This window comes from Danio rerio, chromosome 2 (assembly GCF_052040795.2).
Source record: "Danio rerio strain M-AB ecotype USA chromosome 2, GRCz13ab, whole genome shotgun sequence".
In the NCBI taxonomy this organism is placed as follows: Eukaryota; Metazoa; Chordata; class Actinopteri; order Cypriniformes; family Danionidae; genus Danio; species Danio rerio.
In genome coordinates this window covers 1,030,001-1,047,988 of record NC_141022.1, presented here as the reverse complement: position 1 = coordinate 1,047,988, position 17,988 = coordinate 1,030,001, and the positions used below count along the sequence as shown (strand labels likewise).

Sequence of the window (17,988 nt, the reverse complement as noted above, 5' to 3'; positions counted from 1 at the left end):
AAAGCCCTGTCCCCTCTTGATTTCAACCGTGTTTAATCCTTTAATTCAGGGGTCACCAATCTCGGTCCCGGAGGGCCGGTGTCCCTGCAGGTTTTAGCTCCAACTTGCTTCAATACACCTGCCTGGATGTTTCAAGTATACCTAGTAAGACCTTGATTAGCTTGTTCAGGTGTGTTTGATTAGGGTTGGAGCTAAAATCTGCAGGACACCGGCCCTCCAGGAACAAGTTTGGTGACCCCTGCTTTAATTGATTGTTTACCAATGATTCAAGGAATTTGACAGCTTAGAAATGGGACAGGGATTATTTGTTTCTGTGGCGCCTCCCCCTTTTAGCAGGGGGAGAACAAACGTTGACGGCTCTGCGATCAACAAAATGTCATTATAATGGAAGTCAATGGGGGCAAAAACAGCCCCCAACATAACCAAAGTGTGGTCAATTTGAACAACACACAAGAATCAACAGAACAATACGGTGAACTAGAGCTCAGTCTGTATGGGAGGTCAGTTTGAGGAGTTCGGCCTCCCCGAGGACCATCACTCAGATCTCCTCCGAGGACCAGGAGAATGCAGAGAAACATAGCGGCCCGTGCTTTTATTGGAGCCCATCATTACTAATATTCTCAGGAATGTCCCCGGGTATAAATAGAACAGAAGGAGGGGGAAACGCACAGAGAAAAGTGGCCTGGTTTAATCTGGTGCAAGAGTTCGGGATCACTATGTTTTGATTGGACAGATGGAGTTTTGGGAGCGGCAGGACAGACAGACCGCCCAGAGCGAGTCCTCAGGGAGAAACTGTGGATCACTTTCAGAAAAGAGCTTGTTAGAGGTGTAGAGAGTGTGTGTCGGCATAATAGGGCTTGTGTATGGTGTGTGTGGAAAGAGTGAACGTCTCTCCCCTGAACAGGCGTTTAACGTTACATCATTTCAGCTCACACGAAGCACATTTAGTGTTTCCTTTTATGATTATTAATAAGGTTCAATTGAAAATAAAGAATCGGAGACGTTGGTTTTGCTCAGCACTCATCGCTAAGATTTCCACAGATATTTGAGTTCATTATTTACACCGCTAAAATGCTTTTCCTGTCTTGTTTCTAGTCCAAATGTCTACAAACTCTTAATTCAAGAAGCATTTACTGGACAAGTATGAATTATAGTCTTGTTTTCAGAAATAATGAGTCAAAATGAAGTGAGTTTCACCTTAAAACAAGCAAAATAATCTGACAATGGAGTTAGAAAAATAATCCTGTTTTTCCTTTTGACATCAGATTACTTATCTTCCCCCATTGGCGGATTATTTTGCTTGTTTTAGGGAAAAACTCAATTAATTTAGACTTATTATTTTTGAAAACCAGGTGTATAAAATACTTTTGATTGAAGCATTTTAGATGTTTAGACTAGAAATAAGACAAATCTCCAAGTAAGAAACACATATTTTCTAGCGTGATCTATTTATTTACTCATGCAAATGTGTATAAATATACATTCGTTCAGCTTTTATATTAATGTCAGCTATATTATTGGATAAAATGCAAATGTTTAGATGACATTGGTACAATAGTTTTGTAAAGCCCAAACTTTTTCATATGAAGGGCCAAAAACTAAATATCAGTAAGACCTGTGCCGATGGTAAAAATGCCAAGCTATATTACATTAAAGTTGCCATGGGTAATTTTCTTATTTTAAAATGTTTTTTAAATAAATCGAAAACATTACTTTAAATCGTATTAACCAATGCAGTATATTTTTAATTATAATTTAATGCAATAAAAACATAAACAATCACATACAGCACAGTGGAGCTCAATGCTGAATACATTAGCCAAGCAGAACCTGCCTTCATTTGCTCACTGATATCTCCGGAGTGTCCTCTATCTGTCGAGTGACAGTGTGTATTTTTTTAAAAAGCTGATGTGTTTTTATTAAAATGCTGAATTTGCATTAGCTTTTGTAGCTTAGCAAATAAACAAAACAAACAAAAAAGTATCATTAAAATAGAAATGAGGATGGACCAAATCAAAACCTACCATGGGCCAACGTTGGCCCTAATATGGCCATCTCTGTTGTAAAGTAACATTTTCTGTCTTTTAGTAGATATATCATATGAGAGACTGATTTACAATCATTGCAATTCTTAAATAAAAGTTATTTTTATTTCATTTAGTGCATTATCAGCTCCTATACTCTCAAAATCATACAGCATAAATCTACATGTGTTTTTAAACAAAATCCTGAGCAGAAACAGCAACAAAAAAATTCAACCCAGGCTCATTCTGAATACGTACTACATACCCCTATACGCATTTCTAGAGAGTGCCAAAATCCATCTCAGGAGGTTTGTGTTCTTGCAGTTTTTGTTTTTACAAATCCATCCACTGTGTAAACTTTTCGAGATCTCAAATTTCTCTTGCAACTGTTTGCGCCTGCTGTTCTTCTCTAAATCCACCAGAGGACGCTGTTTACGCTTTTCGAGATCCTAGACTATTGTTGCATCTGTTTGCGCCTGCTGTTCTCACGTAAATCCACCAGAGGACGCTGTGTACGCTTTTTGAAAACTCAAAATTCTCTCGCAACTGTTTGCGCCTGCTGTTCTTCTCTAAATCCACCAGAGGACGCTGTGTACGCTTTTCGAGATCCAAAACTTCTCTTGCATCTGTTTGCGCTTGATGTTCTCACTTAAATCCACCAGAGGACGCTGTGTACGCTTTTCGAGATCCTAGACTATTGTTGCATCTGTTTGCGCCTGCTGTTCTCACGTAAATCCACCAGAGGACGCTGTGTACGCTTTTTGAAAACTCAAAATTCTCTTGCAACTGTTTGCGCCTGCTGTTCTTCTCTAAATCCACCAGAGGACGCTGTGTACGCTTTTCGAGATCCAAAACTTCTCTTGCATCTGTTTGCACTTGATGTTCTCACGTAAATCCACCAGAGGACGCTGTGTACGCTTTTCGAGATCCTAAACGTCTCTTGCGTCTGTCTGAGCTTGCTGTACTCACGTAAATCCACCAGAGGACGCTGTGTACACTTTTCGGGATCCTAAATTTCTCTTGCGAGTGTTTGCGCCTGCTGTTCTCGCGTAAATCCACCAGAGGATGCTGTCAACTGACTGACTGACTGATCGATTGACTGACACACCCAACCTCTTCCCTCAACCCAACCGACAGTGTTTTCGAAAGCAATCTCGTCTGATTTTTATCCCGTTTTCAGATTTCACCACATTCTCACCCTGTTATTTGCTGGGTTATTTTATTTTTTTGGCTTTTGTTTTTGTTTTACCTAATTCTGGGACCGCTCTTCGCCAGACTCGAACCAATCAACTCCTCTCTGCGTCTCAATTCCTCCGATGTATGCAGCGAGTCACTGGACAAACTGGTAACAGCAGTAAAGCTGTTCACATGGAGGTAAGCGGTCAGCTGATAGCGCTTAAAGGAACGGCATCATACCTCCTCTCAGAGTTCGTTTTAAAGACGAAATTCAGCCATACTGTACGCACCTCTGGCTACTTAATTTGCAATCTCCAGAAGTGTACACAGGGCTACGTTTTCAGTCTACACACTGTAAAAAAAAACTAATAATTGACTTTACTTATCTCGCTGCCTTATAAATATGAAGTAAACAAACCATGTGCATAAATGTAAAGTCAATGGGTTTACTGACTTTTTAAAGTAAAAACAACAAAAGTAATTACAAAAGTAATCGCTTTGCTTGCCATCCTCACATCCAAAAGTTTACCGCAGTGTTCAATGTTTCTACATATTCCCCCGTCTTCAGCTTCACAGTTGGTTAGATAGCATTTTCTCCACTTACAGTAGGTTAAAAAGGCTCTGCGCCGGCCCTGTTCATACATCATACCGCTGTTTATTTGTGCTTGACATTCTTTTGTGCCTGGTGTAAATCACGGGCTCATATACCTCATTATCCCCCTGCAACTCTAATTCCCCCTAAATGCACTGGAGAATATTCAGAGCTCATTTGTGGTGTAAACACTCCTTAACTGATCCAGATTAACTCCTCTTCTCCAGTTACCTTCCTCCCCAGTGCCACACAAAAGAAAAAAATCCAGCGTTCCTTCAAAAACACAGGGAAAAGCCCCTTCACAACTGACGAACAGTTCATTTTTATATGTTATCAAAGAAGCATTATGGGGTGTTCAAAAGTGCTATATTTAGATGATCTGTTATTTTTATTATTAGTTGTCATTTAAGATACAAACGAGTGCAAACTATTTCTCATTATTTGCAGAGCTGACCCCCCATGCATCTTGTTTTTTAACTTAATTACCCCCCCCCCCAAACACACACATTTTATTTGTAGGATTTTCTAAATAAATATCAGCCAATTCAAATTATTATTGTGCATTTTGATATGTAGAGAGAGAGAGAGAAGGAATGTAAACAACGATCTAAAATGATTGTGACAATTGTTCATGCCTTCTTCACCTCGGGGGGCTTCTTCAGTTTGTTGATGATGATCTGCATCTGTATAATGTGATTATTATGATCAGTATTATTGATTATCTGCAGATTTATAATAAACACAAGTGTAGATGTGTCCAGCTGTGGGGTTTTGGAGACGTCTGCATCAGCATATGTGGATAAGAACAGGACGTGTGTTTGGATATCACTCAGTTTTCTGAGCACACTTCATTATTATTGTTCATTTATTCCTCTGCTGGAGATCAGAACTGAATTTAGAAACAGTTTTGATGCAGTTCTTAACAAAGGAGATTAAATATGTGGGCTAATGGATGTGTTCAGTGGAGTGGAGTTTCCTCACTCCACCAAAGTAAAGGAGTAAAGTAAAGGAGTAAAGTAAAGAGGCTGAATGGAGGAGGCTCGTTCTTTATCCTCGCGCTGCAGATGCTCTGTTTAACTGTTTCTCTAGTGAAGCGTTCAGTTTTTACTCTTACAAAGTCGCCATGTAAATAGCAAATGCACCATGGAGCGACTCAACTGACTCTTAAAGGGAATGAGACATGAGACTCTGATTGTTTTAATACAGGTTATGCTCAAAACACAGCCAGAACTCATTAAGAAAATAAGCACAACCCTGTTAAACCATGCACAGAGCGGATTTATCCATCCTTAAAACAGCAAAAGTGGAGTCAGACACGCTCTCAAAGCTTTTGCTTTTCAAACTTTACACCTAGATCGAGCCCAAAGTCTCAAAAGAGTGTGTGTTTTCTACAGGTGGTTTGTAAAGTCCACTCACCAGTGTGAGGCACACTCTGTTGTTGTGTGGTGAGAACAAGGAATGAAGAGGCAATGCTTCTTAATTCCCTGATTGCAATCCTTAATTAGTCTTTTAAACGTACTTACAATTTAATGCATTCCAAGTGGCTCTGCAAGAAAAGACCCCCCACTTTTCTTCTTGCCTCTCCAATCAACCGTTACAGTACAGAAACGACTGACCCGCTCTAATGTGTTCCTGGTGCAACCCAAGGCCATGAGCAATGGAAAATGTCCATCATCTTGATTATTAAGTGGAGACCACCTCTGGAATCAGGGCCATTTGGTAGGCTCAATAACACTGAGACGGAGAAAAAAAGCTGAGGCACAGGAAGTGAGCCTAGACAGGCAACTGCTGAGGGAAGCACTTTTCACCGGGGGCCCGTCCAGACCTCGGCTAAAATGCCCTAAAACACAACGACAGGCCCAATTTAGGGCTGACATGGAGAATTGGTGGACTTCCAGCACTGCTGAAGAACATGTGGCAGGATCCAAATGACCTTGCTTGAGTTTCCTTTTGTCGGGACGCACTTTTAGGAATGGACAGGCTGGAGGTTAACACACGGTTTCAGCACGCCGATTAAAATGAAGAACCTGGAGGTTTCAGTTCCACTGGATTTCCAGTAAAACCCGATGAGAGACGTGTTAAAAAGCACAATTATTACTGTTAACACCAACAACTCATGTAGACCAATAATGAAATCAATCAGTGAAGATCAGCGGTGGACAGAGCTCTGAACAATCTGACTCAAGTAACAGCAACATTACTTAATCAGCCTACTTACATTATTCATCCTCCTCTGAACTTTGTTTTTTTATCAAATATTTCTCAAATGATGTTGAACAGATTTAGGAAATGATCACAGTATTTCCTCTAATTTGTTCTTCTGGAGAAAGTCTTATTTGTTTTATTTCAGCTAGAATAAAAGCAGTTTTTAATTGTTTTAAAGCCATTTTAATGTCAATATTATTAGCCCAAATAAGCAATATTAGTTTTGGATTGTCTCCAGATCAAACCACGGCATGTAGATTGATTTTACTAAATTGGAAATGAAAAGATCCGCCATGTTGCTCCACATGAATAAAAAATGTCATGTCCTGTCTGCAACTTGAGAAGCTAAGCCTTTCCCTAAAAAATAAAGCAAAGCATTTCCATGAAATATGGAGTCCATTTATTGAGTACTTTAACAAGAGAGCAGTGATTGAACCCTAGTAGAAACACCTTAAATATCTCCCCGTATTTATTTATTTATTTATTTATTTATTTTTATTTTTATTCATTTTTAATGTATTTATTTCTATTTATTTATTTATTTATTGTATTTTTTTATTTATTCATTCATTTATTTTTATTTATTTATTTATTTATTTATTTAATTTGGATTTATTTATTTATTCACTTGTATATATATATATATTTTTTTTTTTATTTGGATTTATCTATTCATTTATTAATTTTTTGTATTTATTTATTTATGTATTTATCTATTTATATTTATTTATTTATTTATTTTTGTTTATTTATTTAATGTATTTATTTATTTTTTAATTTATTCATTTGTTTTTATTTATTTATTAATTTTTTTATTTATTCATTTGTATTGATTTATTTATTTATTTGTATTTATTTCATCATTTATTTTTATTTTTTTATTTATATGTTTTTCATTGTTTTTTTATTTATTAATTAATTAATTTATTTATTTATTCAGATGTTTTTATTTGTTTATTTTTGTTTATTTATTTATTTTATATATTTATTTATTTATTTATTTGTATTTATGTATTTATTTATTTTTATTTATTTTAATTTATTTATTTATTTGTTACTTATTTACCTTTTTTTCTCTGTAAAATGTAAAAAATGTAAAAAAAAAAAAAAGAAATGAGTTGAAAACCCGTTAAACAGAAATGTACTAGAAGGCAAATAATTCTGACTTCAACCATATGAGCATTTCTGAGCAAATAAAGCGCGGAGTCCGTCATGTGTTGTCAGCAGAAGTGCACCTCCTCGTGTTGAATCTTCCTCGGCCAGCAGGAGCTTCGAAACCTGGTGTGTTTTTACTGCAGGTCTACATGGGAGGTGCTTCACTTTACGACCCCGAGTTTATGGCATCGGCGCTTAAGAGCTGCTCAAATTTCTCTGGCAATTACGTCTCCATGCAGGACAGGGACTCCTCTGAGCGGGAGCCGTACTGAGATCCTGCTCTCTTTATCCCTGGCTCTCTTTTGTTGAATCTGCAGCTGGACGCTGTGTTTATTTACTGGGCTGTGGTCAAATACCTCCCACCACCAAAAGCAGATTTTTGGGGCAGTGAATGGCGTTCCCCTGGGTCCTGCCCCTAGAGCGCTGGATGACCCCGTGACCCCCCCCAAAAAACATGCTGCTTGAGTTCTTGAGGCACTAATTTACTTTTCATGTTAGATGTGAAAATCACCTGCACAAGAGTCCGCCGGGAGCACTGGAGGAGGATATTCAGTGATAAACAAAGTTAACTATATATATATATATATATATATATATATATATATATATATATATATATATATATATAATTATTATGTATATATATGTATGAATGTATGTTCGTGTTTGCGTATTTATTTATGTATGCATCCATGTACTGTATGTACACTCACCGGCCACTTTATTAGGTACACTAGTACTGGGGTTCAGATGTGCCTTAATCCTTCATGGCAGAGATTCAACAAGCTACTGGAAATATTCCTCAGAGATTTTGCTCCATATTGTCATGATAGCATCACACAGTTGCTGCAGATTTGCCGGCTGCACCTCCATGATGCCAATCTCCACCACATCCCAAAGCTGCTCTATTGGATTGATATCTGGTGACTGTGGAGGCCATTTGATTACAGTGAACTCATCGTCATGTTCACCGGTCTGAGATGATTGAGCTGTATGACATGCTGCGTTATCCTGCTGGAAGTCTGCTATGATTGTTCCCGTTTTCCAGTGTTTATATTTTTTGCAGAGGCTCTTGCCGTGTATTTGTGCAGATATAAAGTGTAATGAGAGGCACAGGATAGATTAAAAGAAATGAAGCTTGACAAGCTTTAGGACTCATCCAGTCTTCTTGAAGGTCATCAGCGAAACATTATTCCGTGAAAGAGTCACAATATTTCATTCACCATGAAACCAGAAGAGAGAAAGCAGATGATGAGTGGCTCCAGTCCAAAGCCCAGTGCACTGCTGTCTGCTGTCTACACAGGCCTCTAAAATCAGCCTGAATGTGGAGGATAGCAGCAGTGGGTCTGTAATGAGATGCTGCACTGCTTAACAATAAAAGAAAAGAAACATGAGGGATGCATTGAATTTTCGACCACCAAAACGTATTGTCCAAATGGTTGGCATACAAACAAGCACATTTTATGGGAAGGAGAGAGGCGTGTAAAATTAAGCTTTTTAAATGTTTTTTTATTAGTATTATTATTACATATTTGTTTATTAAAGTGTCTTTCAAAGCTGTTAATTTGTTTGTGTTTCAAAATATCATCCTTTTTTAAATATCCACTATAGTGGACATTAGGACCATCTTAATGTAGTTAAAGACTGCATGTTGTTGAAGCAGAGAGGATTCTGTATAAGATAGTTGAGGGAGACTCTGATTTAGAGTCTGACATTCAGACAATTAGAGAATGACGATCAGTTTTAAATCGCTTTTATGTTAAGTTTGTTTTGGATTAACATCACTTCTTTTTTTTTCTTTTTTTTTCATACTTTTTCAAACTAAACTGTTTGAGGAATTTCAATACAAAAGGAAAAATGGCTTTTGTTTAGTTTTTGCTACATTAATATTGGATTAATATCCCTTTACAGCCATATCCTGTACAGTTTTGTTGTCTGAGTGGCGTCATTTTGAAACTAAAATGGTCCCCTAAAAATAACAACAAAATGTAAAAACTCTAAATTGTAGATTTTTTTTAACCCAAAGGATGCAGGAAGGACATCAAAGAAAAAAAAAACGAAATTCTTTGGGTCTAAAGAGGATATACATGCACAAACAATATTTATTTGCAAAATTTAAAATAAAAAAAAACAAATCAGAACTCAGCCTCTTTACCCTTTGTGTATTACTACGCCCACATACACCCAGCAAAGAGCAGACACTACAGATCTAAAGTTTAAAAGATGCTTGCTCAGCTGTTGAACTACAGCTTATGATTTGAATCCGGAAGAAAGTAGTTCCTCATACAAAAGGGTTTTTGAGACTCTCCATGTTTGATTTTGTTTTTATATACACAATTATGCCATCAAACTGTTGTATAAACACAATATCACACTCGTAGCAGTGTGATATGGCTGTATATCGGCACTGGTGGGAGTAGTGCGTCATATACATGGAGGCCTGCGGCCTCGTGCCAATGCACGCCTCCCACCAGTGCCGATATACAGCCATATCGCACTGTTACTCATGTGATATTGCTCATATATATATATATGTATATATATATACACACATAAATAAATACATACATACATACATACATACAGTTGATGTCAGAATTATTCGCCCCCTTTGAATTTTTTTCTTCTATTTTAAATGTTTTCCAAATGATGTTGAACAGATTGAGGAAATGTTCACAGTATGTCTAATAATATTTTTTCTTCTAGAGAAAGCCTTATTTGTTTTATTTCGGCTGGAATAAAAGTAGTTATTAATTTTTTAAACACTATTTAAGGTCAATATTATTAGCCCCTTTAAGCTGTATTTTTCATCAATAGTCTACCGACCAAAACATCATTATACAATAACTTGCCTAATTACCCTAACCTATGTCATTTACTGTCATCATGGCAAAGATAAAATAAATCAGATATTAGATATGAGTTATCTAATGGGGGGGGGGGGGTTTAATAATTCTTACTTCAACTGTATATATATATATATATATATATATATATATATATATATATATATATATATATGTATAATTTTTCCCTTTACATGTCTTAATCAAACAAAATTTACCCACAAGTGACATTAAGACAATCTTTATTTACACATCAAACAATCAACATTATTTAAGTTATATATATATACATATATGCTTTCCTGCTTCCCCTAAAGCTGTTGGTCTGGAGCTCCTCAGGTTCAATATGCATGGCCGGCTGCTGTAGACAAACCGTTGCTCACTCCTTTCAATGCCAAACGCCGGTTTCAATGTGGAACATGTATTGTTCTTTGATGAGTCCATCTTCACAGTGAGGCGCAACACTGGTACTGCATAGGTGATGAGTACACACAGCAGGACTGAATGCAGGGTGGTCTGATTAAGATCAAAGTCAAGTTGAACATCTCTCATGGCCTGCACAGTACCCAGATATGAATATTATTGAGCGTTTTGGAGGAGCGAGTCAGGAAAGGTTTTCCTCCAGCAGCATCACAGAGTGACCTGAACACTATTCTGAAGAAGAACAGCTCCAAATCCTTGTATCTGTCATTCCCAACACCAGCTGATGCTGCATTGGCTGCAAAAGGAGGCCCGACACCATACTCATCAATTACTGTGCTCTAAAAGCAGGCCTTTCACTTTCATTGTCCAACCCCGGGAGATCATGTATTGGTGGAAAAGCTGTGCTGGTTCGTCTGTCTGCTGAGTATTTATGACGCTGCTGGTCACTGGCTGTGATTGATGATGATGGCAGTAAAGCGCAGTTCAGCTCAGCCTTATAAGGAGCGTCTCAGTGGGCACTGGAGCAGACAGCGGCCCCCGGAGCCCACGGGACCCCAGCGTGGAGATCACATTCTGGGCTGGCAGTGAGGCAGAACCAGGGTGAGCCACGGGCCAGATGGATAGAGAGAGAGAAACAGACTCTACTCTGATCACTATCACCACATTAGAGTGGGATACTTCCAAATAATACAGCAAATTAATGCAAATTTTATGAATTCTGAAACAATTAGGACACATTTGAGATGAAAATCCCACAATAATCATAACAGCAGCCAAATATGCATCAGCCTGCCACAAACTCACACTGTCAGACAAACCTAAAGCAACATCAGTTCTTAAACTAGTCTACAAAATTGTTATTGTTACCATTATTATATTATATATATTTATATGCTCACCGGCCACTTTATTAGGTACACCTTACTAGTATGAGGTTGCACCTCATTTTGCCTTCAGAGCTGCCTTAATCCTTCATGGCAGAGATTCAACAAGCTACTGGAAATATTCCTCAGAGGTTTTGCTCCTTATTGTCATGATAGCATCACACAGTTGCTGCAGATTTGTCGGCTGCACATCCATGATGCCAATCTCCCGTTCCACCACATCCCAAAGCTGCTCTATTGGATTGAGCTCTGGTGACTGTGGAGGCCATTTGAGTACAGTGAACTCATCGTCATGTTCACCAGTCTGAGATGATTGAGCTTTATGACATGCTGCTTTATCCTGCTGGAAGTAGCCGTCAGAAGATGGAGACACTGTGCTCATAAAGGGATGGACATGGTCAGCAGCAATACTCAGGTAGGCTGTGGCGTTGATGCTCAATTGGTACTAATGGAGCCAAAGAAAATCTCCCCCACACCATTACACCACCACCACCAGCCTGAACCGCTGATACAAGGCAGGATGATCCATGCTTTCATGTTGTTGAGGGCGAGTTGTGAGGCGAGCATCCGAATGTGTCAGCAGAAATGGAGACTCAGAGCAGCAACGTTTCTCCAATCTTCTATTGTCCAGTTTTGGTGAGTCTGTGTGAATTGTAGCCTCAGTTTCCTGTTCTTAGCTGACAGGAGCGGCACCCGGTGTGCTCTTCTGCTGCTGTAGCCCATCCGCCTCAAGGTTGGCCGTGTTGTGTGTTCAGAGATGCTCTTCTGCAGAGCTCGGTTGTAACGAGTGCTTATTTGAGTTACTGTTGCCTTTCTATCAGCTGGAACCAGTCTGGCCATTCTCCTCTGCCCTCCAGCATCAACAAGGCATTTGCGCACACAGAACTGCCGCTCACTGGATATTTCCTCTTTGTCGGAGCATTCTCTGTAAAGCCTAGAGATGGTTGTGCGTGAAAATCCCAGTAGATCAGCAGTTTCTGAAATACTCAGATCAGCCCGTCTGGCAGCAACAACCATGCCACTCTCAAAGTCTTTTAAATCCCCTTTCCTCCCCATTCTGATGCTCGCTTTTTACTGCAGCAGATCCTCTTGACCGTGTCTGCATGCCTAAATGCAGTAAACTGCTGCCATGTGATTGGCTGATTAGAAATTTGCATTAACGAGCAGTTGTACCTAATAAATAAATAAATAAAGTGGCCGGTGAGTAGATACTGTACAACACAAATATGGAAAACTGCTAATGTACAGATTGTTTACAGTGGGCACCAGTGATATCATGGTCATGTGAATCATTTGCATATAAAAAAGTGAGTGTTTTGGCCGAATCCTCCGTGCACGGATCTTCAAAGGTCATGCTGTAACCGCAGCGCTCAGTCATAATGGAGTTGTGTGCTGTACGGCATGAAAGTGTGTTGCTGTATTTGTGCAAACAGCAGTGTGTCCTCCTCTGGCCGTCCTGCTGAATTCTGGGAACTCAGAGTCTCCTGGCAGAACATCACAGAGGAACTCACGCAGCTCAAATATTTCTCCGTCAAATGATCTACAAAAACACATCCCACTGCGCGCACAGAGCCAAGGGTGTGTGTGAGTGTGTGTGTGTTGGTGAGAAACAGCAAATTATTCTGCTGTTCTCGTATGAGCCAATGCGGCAGTGTTACCGTCATTAACATCATTCTTTTATACCCAAATAACAAACACATTTTTATTTAGCTCCATACGTGTCTATTGCACAACTTCTAATGCAATGTCATTTCTCAAATATTTCTTCAAATATTTTACAATTTATAAGCAATTACATTTATGAGTGTGTGTGTGTGTGTGTGTGCGTGTGTGTGTGTGTGTGTGTGTGTGTGTGTGTGTGTGTGTGTGTGTGTGTGTGTGTGTGTGTGTGTGTGTGTTTTATATTTATGTTTCTTTATTAATTTTAAATAATCTTATTTATTTTAGTTTGGATAGAATAAAAGCATTTTAAAAATACAATTTTTAATGTCAACATTTTTAGCCTGACAATTATTTAATTTATTTCTTTATTTATTCCTTTGTTGGTTTATTTATATTTTTATTTAATTATTCCTTTCACTTATTCATTCATTCATTCATTCATTCATTCATTCATTCATTCATTCATTCATATATTTATTTATTTATTTGTTTGTTTGTTTGTTTGTTTGTTTGTTTATCTATATATTTATTTATTTAATCATTTATTTATGTATTTATTTATTTATTTATTCATTTATTTATTTATCTATTTATTTATTCCTTTATCATTTATTCATTTGTTTGTTTATTTATTTTTTCCTTTATTTATTTATTTATTTATTTATTTATCTATCTATTTATTTATTTATTTGTTTATTTATTTTATTCCTTTATTCATTTATCTGTTTATGTATTTATTTATTCCTTTATTCACCTATTTATCTATTTTATATTTATTTGTTTGTTTGTTTAATCCTTTATTTATTTATCTATTTATTTATTAATTTATTTTTCAATTTATTTGTTTGTTTGTTTGTTTGTTTGTTTATTTATTCCTTTTCGTTTATTTATGTATTTATTTCTTTATTTTATATTCAATTATTTATTTGTTTGTTTATTATTTATTTATACCTTTATTCATTATTAAGTTATTTATTCTTTTATTCATTTATTCATTTATCCATTTATGTATTTATTTATTCCTTTATTCGTTTATTTATTTATTTATTTATTTATTTATTTATTTATTTATTTATTCCTTTATTCGTTTATTTATATATTTATTTATTTATTTATTTACTTTATTCATTTATTCATCTATTTATTTATTTATTTATTCCTTTATTCATTTATTTATCTATTTATTTATCTATTTATTTATGTATTTATTCCTTTATTCGTTAATTTATATATTTATTCCTTTATTCCTTTATTCATCTATTTATTTGTTTATTCCTTTATTCGTTTATTTATATATTTATTTTATTGTCTACAGAACAAACCACTGTTATAGAATGACTTGCCTCAGCAAACACTACAGCAAAAGTGTGGTATATTAGTGAAGTATAAACTGTCCATCATTGCAATATAAAAACACACTGTCGAGGCTCTCGGTGAAGATCAAAATGAAGATATGTTTAAGATATTTCTACCTGTAAAAAAAGATTATCCTGCTTCATAGTATGTGACCTCAAATAACATCGAGCACAAAAGTAATCTAAATGTAATCCAAAAGTAGTCTGATTACATTACCACCTAACTAGATTACATTACTGACACCTACTTACATCCTATAATGCAATTCACCACCGCAAATAACCATTTGTGAATTACTAAATCCAGAAACTTAATTAACAGATATTTTTACAGGTCAGTACATTAAATATGAACAACATGGAACTTAATAAATAATGTCATTTCTTTTAACTAGTTAAAGATGATGAATACTGTGTTGCTAAACACTATTTTGCTTCTGCTGGTACTAAAACACCCTAAATGTACTGTAGTGAGAGTCGAGTGTTGCCCATTGAGCGAACACTGCTGAAACACTGCACACTGATAAGGGAAACCCAAACATTCACTGACTGTGTGATGAAGATCATCTTGTTTCTTCATGCAGAACAGATTTGAGCACTGAAATTAAGCTGATCTGCTTCATGTTAGAGCTTTAGTAAAGACGGCTCATTTCTGACCCTCAGGACGAACGCTGTGTACTGAATTATAGCAGCACAGGAGTGTTACTGTAATATCAGAGCGTCTCCCGGTGTGTTGTTTTTCTCGTCTGTCCTTCACTCATGTGATTCTCCGTCGTCTTTGCAGGATTTTGACCTCTGGAAACTGCAGCCTGTTCAAACAGATCCTCATTTCATGCACAAACAATACAGTGGAGGCAGGAAAACTCTTCATATCGCATATAGAGGCTTTCACAAGAGGCGTTTAACACTCATCAGCATCTTAAATCCTTTAAAGTTTTTAATATTTAGATATTTTTTAAAAAGTGTGTGGACGTTTACATGTATTTATGTGTGTGTTATGTCATCTTTTCAGACATTATTCTCTCTTCTGGCTGCCGTGATCAGACTCACACTATTGTTTTCCTCTTTCTGAAAGTCTTGATAACACCACACTGTAAAAAAAATAAATAAATAAATAAATAATAATAATAGAATAAAAAATATAGACAATTTCTTGTTCCATAATTGCAAGTTATTACTGTAATTTTACAGATTTTAATTGTACAGGTTATTGCTGCCATTTTACTAATTATTACTACAATTACACAGATTATTTATAATAATAATATATATATATATATATATTATTACTGTAATTATACAGATAATTAATGTGGTTATAAGAATAATTACTGCAATTATACATAAAATTACTGTAATTATATAGATTAATCAATGTGATTATAAAGGATAATACCAAAAATTGTATAAATTATCTATTAGATTTTGTAGAGATGCAAATAGTAAACAATTATTCATAATTCTCTGACTAAACATGTGCAGGAAAATACAATACATGCAAATACAGAAACACACTGCAAATAGCACAAACAACGACGAAAATGTGTCGGGGGGACCCCAAAAACTTGTAAAGATTGTTTATTAGATTTTAAGGAGATGCAAATAGTAAACATTAATTCATCAATCTCTGACTAAACATGTGCAGGAAAATACTCACAACACATGCAAATACAAACTCACACCCCAAGGCCCAGTTTCACAAACATGGCTTAGAATAAGCCAGGATAACATACTGTGAAACATTTAAGGGATAAAGGCAATCGTCTTTTTTTTATAATACACTTTTAGAGTGTTCAAAAGAAAGTTCAATGTCCTATTTAACTGCATGGAGAAATGACCTTCAGGAAGATATTTCTAAAGATGAATGGATGGATTCTTGTTTGTTTGCGCAAACATATAGTGTAAATACTAGATGTAGATTGCTGCAATATAAATGGCTCATGCGGACATACATTACCCTGGTTAAATTACATAAGTTCAACCCAAATATTCCTGACAGCTGTTTAAATGTAAACAAGATATTGGAACCCTTTATCATTGTATGTGGGAGTGTACTGAGATTCAAACATTTTGGAAGAGTATTCTGGTTATGATTGGTAAACTGACTGAAGAAAATGTACCTTGCGATCCCAAACTCTGTCTATTTCATATATACCCAGTAAATTTTGTGGTGAGCACCAGTAAACGCAAACTAATTGACTTTAGTTTGCTTCAGGCCAAACGGGCTATTGCTTTAAAATGGAAGGAGATACAAGGTCCTTCCTCAATACTCTGGATTAAAAAAAAATGACTAACAACCTCGCCATGGAAAAACTGACTTATGCAGTTAAAGGGAAACTTAAAGACTTTTACAATATTTGGACTCCATTTTTATGCTATTGTAACCAAGAGGACTTGACAGGGATGGACGACTAATACTCAACATTCATTTCTTTGTATTGGGTATCTCCATTACATAATGTGATCTCCTAAAACTTACCAAATACTCAGTAAAGGTAAAAGGTTAAACTGTAAATTGGATGGCTGTGGATGCTGGTGTACGGAAACTAGTGAGAGTTTTTTTTTTTTTATATATATAATTTATTATTATTTTTTTATTTTTTATTTTTTGGAGGGGGATTTTAAAGTTCTGCAAGGTTCTCTAACTTATGTGTGTTTTTTTCTCTTTTATTTAATGTATTATGTGTTTAAAACAAATGCAAATAAATATATTTTGGAAAAAAAAAAAGAATAAGCCAGGACTAAGGCATAGTTAAATATACTGTTTAAGCCACATTTGTAAAAATGGCCCTAGAAAAATATATCACTGGTGTACACCTGAGCCAAAAAAATGACACTGACTTTTCATAAGACATCTCACTGTAAGTTATATTGAGTTGAGACAGCTCAAACATGCAATTTAATCTTGACTAGCCTTAAACCTTGTTTGTGAAACCGGGGCAAATAGCACAAGCAACGAAGAAAATGTGTCAGGGGGACCCCAAAAAGTTGTTAAGATTGTTTATTAGATTTTATTGAGATGCAAAAATTAAACATTAATTCATCAATCTCTGAGTAAACATGTGCTGGAAGATACTCACAACACAAGCAAATACAGAAACACACTGCAAACAACACAAACAACGACGAAAATGTGTCGGGGGGACCCCAAAAAGTTTATACATTATTAGATTTTAAGGAGATGCAAATAGTAAACAATGATTCATCAATCTCTGATTAAACATATGCAAGGAAATACTCACAACACATGCAAATACAGACGCACTCTGCAAATAGCACAAATATTGATGAAAATGTGTCGGGGGGACCCCAAAAAGTTGTCAAGATTGTTTATTAGATTTTATGGAGTTGCAAATAGTAAACAATAATTCATCAATCTCTGATTAAACATATGCAAGGAAATACTCACAACACATGCAAATACAGAAACACACTGCAAATAGCACAAACCACGACGAAAATGTGTCGGGGGGACCCCAAAAAATTGCCAAGATAAGAGTTTATGCACTCCCACTGCAGAATCATCCTAATCTATCTAACATTACTAATTCTCTCCAAGTAGAGACGTGAAGTCATCTGGTGAAATTGTGTTCATATCGCAATATATATCACAAAATAAAACAACATCACAGTGCCCGAGTTTTCGAATATTGTGCAGCCCTAACA

The 17,988-nt window shown here is 36.1% G+C and overlaps 1 long non-coding RNA gene across 5 annotated transcripts in view; it reads left to right on the top strand.

Annotated features, from left to right (window-relative positions):
• The window catches only part of LOC147836973 (uncharacterized), a 307,385-nt gene that overhangs the window by 131,540 nt on the left and 157,857 nt on the right, over window positions 1–17,988 (top strand). For 2 of the 5 annotated variants that reach the window (XR_015478070.1, XR_015478069.1), the window contains exon 6: window positions 15,107–15,340. The exons of the other annotated variants lie outside the window; for them this stretch is intronic. This is a non-coding gene — a long non-coding RNA (uncharacterized LOC147836973). Of the gene's footprint in view, window positions 1–15,106; window positions 15,341–17,988 lie in introns of those variants that run through there. 5 annotated transcript variants of the gene reach the window in all.